Below are 7500 nucleotides of genomic sequence, written 5' to 3' on the forward strand. Positions count from 1 at the left end.
ATTTGAAGGGAGTAGACCCTTTTAAACAGGTCTTATTAAAAGGATGGCTGTATTATGCGAATTTATCTTATATAGTGTCTTTCTATCTTCCTTATGATTAGCTTTTCAGGCTCAGCGACAGTCAGCAACTGGCCGATATTCATGCTGGAGAAGGATAGTGCAGAATATGGGAAGTCTTTTATTAAAAATATCCAACTGTGAAACAGTTCGTCTGGATTCAGGTTCTATTTTAGGTAACGTCATACTTCTAATTCAGCTCGCTGGTCATCCTGGATGTAGTTGCAGAAGTTGGGTCTGAAGAAACGAGGTGTTCGGGTTGGTATTTATAGGGGTTCTTGATTGGTGCTGAACATCATTGCCCAGGGCATGTACCGGCGGAGCTCGATTTTCCCAGGCCGATGTGCGAGCCGCGTTGTAGTGCTGGGGATGAATGGAAGAATTTCGATCCTCCGATGCCGAATTTTGATTCGAGCCGCTCGCTATGGGGATCGCCGTACGTCTCCTGGCTGCCGTGGGGAGAGAAATATTTCGCGATGTTGAGGTTGGTTTCTCCTTCCCAATGCAATGCTTCCAAGAAGCGTGAAGTATGTGGTGGGTAGTTTTGTCAATTATTTCGATGTTCGATTATGTTTTTCTATTCTCTGAAAGTTATGGACGGTCCTGGCATGATTACTAAAGATAGCCCCCTTGGGTGTGGTAGAAATCCTTGAGAAATGCATGTATCATGACTGATAAGAAACCAGCATCTTTCTGACAGGGCATGAGTACCAGTATACTACGTTACTTTTCAAGGTCCTATGAAAGGCCAGCTATACACATAACCAGGCTGCTCGTCTTTTGCTCTTATAATAGCCAACCAGATGTATATTCTTGTTGGAGTCAACAGGGCTGACATTATTTTCGATGATGTTTTTGAGGGTGCGTTCATCTTCGATATTTATGGTGAAATGTCCTTGAGAAGAGCTCTATGCTCAGGGGCATCGGGCGCAGGTTCTGACGGTACCATCTACTCGATGTTCGCCCTGGATAGACTCTTCTTCTATACCCAGCTTGGGTGTCCATTGTCGACGAGGGTCTGGGCTACACGCCTCATTTCTCCGCGGTGTGTCGCTCCAGGAGGAGCAGTGAGGCCCTGATGGTGGGCGCTGATGGTGGAGCGCTTATACCTTCTCGGGCACTGCCGCCTGCCTCATACACATGCCTGTGTCCATGCGCTTCAGACCCTCAGAGAGAAAGAGGCCTCTCTCTGTTCCACAAGGACGCCAAGAAAGGGAGGCAGCGTTTGGCTCTGCTCTATCGTGAAACTGAGGCAGCTGGCGGTTGTGGAATGCACGCCTCAGGTTTTCGATCTCCTTGTGAATTGGCGCTGGACGGTTGGTGTAATGCCGATGTAGCACACGCATATTCTGGTTGGTGTATATCTTCGAATACCCTTTGCCCACAGTGCTCATATAGAAATTGGCGAAGAGGACTCTGAGGGGGAGAACCCATCGCCACCCCGTCGACATCTGGGTGTACATATGGCCACGGCGGTTGGAGAAAGGCCTTTTGGTGCAGATTTCAATTATATATATATATATAGAGCAGTGCTATATATATATATATATATATATATATATATATATATATATACGGCTATAATTTGTACATATATGAAGTCATGTTATGTCTTTTTACATTTTATTAATAAGGACGTTGTTTATCCTCCTCACCGGCCTGTTATATTTAAACAAGCAGTTACATTTTTCTTTTCTCTTTTCGAGTTTCGGCACCTTAGCAACGCACTTCTTCCCACCTCCTCTGGGAGTTTACATCTGGTCCCGGAAAGGACGGAGACGGACAAGGAACTGCTCCTCAACCGTGTTGTGAGGCTGTTGATGACCTGCTGCTGCTATTGTACCTCAAAGGCCTTGGTGCACTGATAATGGATTACCTGTCCTGCTGGAGTGCAGCAGGCCCTACTGTTTAAGGTAAGGGAGATTTTATTAGCGCAATTCTGGCACCACCACTGCTTGTTTGGGCTCACGTGAGCCCCAGCTGCGCGTAAATAGTCCTTATCTGCGATGGTGCAAGAGTTGCTTAAGAATTTGGAGGAGACTTCAGCATTATGAACTGTCCTTTTGCTCACATAGTTAGTCCTGTACAATGATAGGTTATTCCTACCTTTTTGTTCCTCTCTTACTTTCTGGGCCCCTCCTTTTTTGGGTATAAGTGTTTTGCCGGCTATCTTAGTAGTGTGAGTGTATTTTGATTTTGTTAGTTAAGGGTGTTTGGTGTTCATATAAGTTATGTATTTTACGAGGTCCATGTGTTACTTCAGTCTTTGATTTATGTATTAAATATTATGTGGTTTTTGTCAAAGTTTGTTTGTCCTCTGAATCCTCTTTTTAAGACACAGCTACTGGTACAAATTCACCACTGCGACTTCTGTTGTTGCATGGTGAATATTGGTGCTTAAAAATTGAAAGTTTATTGTGTAGTGAGACTTGCCCATTACAATATATATATATAGTAGATATATATATATATATATATATATATATATATATATATATATATATATATGTGTGTGTGTGTGTGTGTGTGTGTGTGTGTGTGTGTGTATGTGTGTGTATATATATCCAGTATATATATTATGTAATAATTCATTTCAGTGTATACATTTATCTATATGTATATACATTAATATATATGAATATTTTATGTATGTATACATATATACATATATATATATATATATATATATATATATATATATATATATATATATATCACTAACTTCATCAATCAGTTACCTGGCGTATGCCTTGGTACAAAAATGAGTAATATAACTCCAAAACTTACAGATTATTTCCCATATTTTTCATCATTGTGATCTAGTTAATGATAGATTAATCAACCTTAGCTTACCCACACTCAATTTTGCCTTTCGAGTCTCACTGTGACCCAGTGTCATTCATATTAGATTCCCGAGGCTGCTGCAAAATTTTAGGTATTGATTTTGGGATGAACTTACTTGGGCCATGCGCTTGCCCAAATGATGGTTACATGGGCTTTCAAAATCATCGGCTTCTGGCATTTGTCGGTGGTTACCCATTCACTTACTGGGACTGAACACAATTTGCTTGATTTTCAAGAACAAAAGACAGCAAGGAAAGAGTAACTGAAATTTTCCTTTTCTTCGGGATTTCATTTTCATAAAAATGATAACACCATTACTTACTGTCCTAGATATTCACATGTTAGACATACATGCACACACAAACACATGTAATGGTTAATAAAATGTTGCTGCAACATCTAGGTTATTGACGCCGATAAAATGTGTGTGTAAGCAAGATCCCATGTAAATGGCGTAGAGTATTCATATGTACCTTTTTCATTGTATGTTTATGGAACACTTGCATGTATCCGTAACCATTAGCGCATACATTGGTAAACTAAATGAATAAGCGAAGGAAAGAGGTTAAAACAACATTAGAGTTATCGCTATGTCCTTTTTCTTTGCCACATTTCACAAAAAGACAGTTCCATAAAAATCCATGAAGAGGTTTTCGTGAAAAGTCGTCCACGCCCCATAGTCCTTGTCATGAAGGAACCAGTATAAAAGAAGGTTCACTGATCACCACAGACAGACAGCCTCTTTCCTCAGCTCGATCACAATGAATGCTCTGGTAAGCATTGGAAATGCCTTCACTATTGATGAGTAACATGTTCCTGCAGATCGTGTTGATAGCGTACATTATACATAAAATTATATATATACGTATATATATATTTGTGTATGTATGCATATATATGTATATATACAAACATATATAGATATATAAATTAATATATATATATATATATATATATATATATATATATATATATATATATATGTATGTATGTATGTATTTATGTATGTATGTATGTATGTATAGAGTATATATATATGTATATATATATATATATATATATATATATATATATATATATATATATATATATATATATATATATATATGCGAATATTTTAACCGTTGATAGCATCTTCATAGACGTGAATTGTTTGATATATTAAATTTGAAGACTTCTGGACAGTTTTCATTGTTAGATAAGCCTATAGCCTTAAACGGATTAAATAACATGAATACTTTTTTAGATAATTTTTTCGCTTAAGTTCAATTACTAGCGGTTGTCTTTTTGCTGATGTTATTTTTTACATATTCATTTCAGACATTATTTTCTCTCGCGCAAGTTGCTGCCTGCTGTGGTTCGTCTGTATACCCGGTGGTGTTCGGTGCTCTCACCCACGCCCTGTACCCAGGATCTTAGGCCTACCCCATGCAACTTCACATATATTAAGACCTCACGGAGCACTGGCGTATAACCACTTGGGCTATCCAAGATACACTGCTGGATACAACACCATTCCTTATGCCCCAGTTCAAACCCAGTATCATGCGCAAGACGAACTCGGCCAGTACTCCTTCGGGTATGCCGGTGGTCCTTCTGCCCGCAATGAGCATCGAGATGCTTTTGGCGTCGTCAGGGGATCCTACAATTACATCGACTCCGAGGGCAAGGTCCAAACCCAGCACTACGTAGCTGACGCCCTTGGCTTCCGCGTCTCTGGCACCAACCTCGCCTGTGGCTCCCGATGCCCCAGAAGCCGCCCCTTGGCTCTTCCCGACCACCGCCAGAACCCGTTACAGACACTCCAGAGGTAGTTGCTACAAGGCGCCCATCAGGCAGCTTATGATGAAGCAGTTGCTGACGGAGAGGTTGCCCTGATCGTAAGAAGCGCCTGTTTAGCTGCTCTTCTGGAGGCTTACTCCACTTCGTGGTTTCTCCTATGGATTCTGCCCTGTGACATACGGCATTCCTGCCCCAGGCGTATCTTTGCCATACCAAATTCATATGTCCATGCTGCTCATACCTATGCCCCATACTCTGCAATCCCTGCTGTCGTCGAGGTAGCTGAAGACTCAGAGACACTCCAAGCGCATCCAAGCTGCTGAAGGTGGTGGACATTCTGGCAGGCTGTTCCAGATACAGTTTTACTAAAAATCTGCCTACTTCAGGGCACTCTGTCTGAGGTCTGTTATATCTGTGCCTCAGTGACGTAGAGAGCACCCATGCTAACAAGTACATCTGCAACGCCCGAATTCAAAGGATTTGTTTAATCTTGATATTACGTAAGACGCCATTGCTTTTAATGTAGAGAGCTATTCATGCCAAATGTGATCCTTTTGCAAATTTATATTTTATGGAATAAATTAATGATATACATATTGTTATCTTTTTCATATCTGATTATTTTAGGTATTTCTCTCCTCAGATTCAGAAAATATAAATCCACATGTTAACACTCGTTTTATATTTGCACAAAATAATAAAATCACATGCCTGTTTAAGTATATATAGCAACTGCATATATTTCAGGTATTATGTACATAATTTGGAGTGTATTAGAAATTAACAACCGAGTAAGTTTGTGGACCTAAGTATCTTTAATTTTCGAAATTTTATTAAAGGTCTATGAAAATCTTATATCACTGCTTGACGAAAAAAAATACTAGTGTGAAGTAAATTGTTTTCTATTATATATGTTTTAATATATATACGTACACACACACAAACGCATATATATATATATATGTATATATATATATATATATATATATATATATATATATATATAATCTATATTATACATATATACAGTATATACAGATATGAGTATATATATTACATGTGTGTTCTTTAAATATCACAACAAAAAGAGCTTCCCTACAAGTCAAGGAAATATATATGCCATTTCTTCTACCAAATCAACAAGTTAACGATCACCACCATATTCATCTTTTTAACTACTAAATAAAGAATAAATATCAGGTACAGAAAACTTCCACACTTTTGACCACTTGATTTACCTACACAAGTGCCAAACCCGTGCATACTGTTCCACTCATCTGATTGTTACACCAGCAAATAAATAGATACTGAGGTCCGTTTCTTCCAATACTCTCTCACTCTTATTTATCGAGCATTATTTAATGGCTTTTCCTCCTCCATCCTCCCAACACGTATGAACTAGACGGTACTTCACACAGTTCGTTGTCCTCCACTTTCCACATTACTAGACCTCTTCTCAAATCACTCAGCTGTGACTTAGCCACGACTTCCACCCTTACCTCACATACCTATCCTTTTCACTCCACATATGGTTCCTGCAAGCACTTCATTTCAACAGGTTCAACCTTTTCAGTCTGCTGGCAATATATTAACATAGGTGAATGCATCAGCAGCAGAGAGCATTGGCTAAGCATTATCACTCTTCCTTTAGCCTCTTACTCCTCCCTCATCATCTTAAAATCTTCCTTGTTTACTTTTCGATTACTATACTATTTTTACTTATATTAACATGGTCCTCTGATCATTGCCTCCGATTCAAGTAAAATTTCCTGAAAATGTTATGTCTGGATTCAGGAAGGACTTCAACCACAGTAATCTTTTCCCTGTTTAGTTTGTTCGGCTATTTTTTTTAATCTTCTAGAATCTCTAATTCTCTTTGGTTACCCAAGTCCAGCATTCCTGCCTGTAAGGCCGAATCCCCTTCCCGCTGTACAGAAATTGTGCCATAGGATGCTCTGGCTCTGTTTCCTTGATATCTTATATTCTTCCCATTGTTCAAGGTGCTTCTTCCCATTTTGTAGAATTTGCATGTTATGGTATTCTCTGAATAATCTTCTTGGTATTCTATAAACTTATATTATTAAAGGAAGTCTGCATAATTTACATGTCATAGATTTCTCGGACAATTTTCCTAGTGCTTCCTTTGTTAAAGGGTGAAGCTCCCCATTGCATAACACTTCCATGTTTCTGTATTTAACACACTCCCCTTGTTCTCCATTAATCCATTTTATGCATTATTTTGAAAAATGGTTTGCCTGCTCACTTGTTTTGGTTAGCATTTTTGTTTTCTTCTTCTTTTGTCTTTTTAGACCAACTATGAGTTTCATGCGGTTACAGACTGATTCCATAGCCCAGGGCAGTGTGCAGGTCTTTTAGAAAGGCATGTTTTGGAAAATGAAAACTTCTTCTTGACAATTTATTTCCATTTTGTATGTGCCAGGTTGTTGTGAGTCTCTGCCATATTTTCGTATGTGCCAGGTTGTTGCGAGTTCTTATCATTACCAGTCTCTCGTTGACGGGTCGGTAGAGTTTCGCCAGCACTCTGCTAGGCTCGGAGTTCGAGCTCCGGCCGCCAGAGAAGAATTATAGGAATTTATTTCGATGATAGAAATTCATTTCGGTATAATGTGTGGTTCGGATCCCACACAAGGTGTAGGTCCGCCGTTGCAACCAATTGGTTCTTAGCCACGTAAAAATAGGTTCAATCCTTCGCCAGTTCTAGGAGCTGTTAATCAGCTCAGTGGTACAGAGCAAACCAGTATCCTAATTTTTTTCATATTATCGTGTGGTAGTCCTTCAAGACTAATCATCTCGGGG

At 39.2% G+C, this 7500-nt stretch overlaps 1 pseudogene; it reads left to right on the forward strand.

Annotated features, from left to right (window-relative positions):
- The first annotated feature begins 3662 nt into the window (after positions 1-3662).
- On the forward strand, positions 3663-5006 carry LOC136839072 (cuticle protein 19.8-like; annotated as a pseudogene).
- The last annotated feature ends 2494 nt before the right edge of the window (positions 5007-7500 follow it).

The sequence above is a fragment of the Macrobrachium rosenbergii genome, chromosome 5 (assembly GCF_040412425.1).
Source record: "Macrobrachium rosenbergii isolate ZJJX-2024 chromosome 5, ASM4041242v1, whole genome shotgun sequence".
Classification (NCBI taxonomy): Eukaryota; Metazoa; Arthropoda; class Malacostraca; order Decapoda; family Palaemonidae; genus Macrobrachium; species Macrobrachium rosenbergii.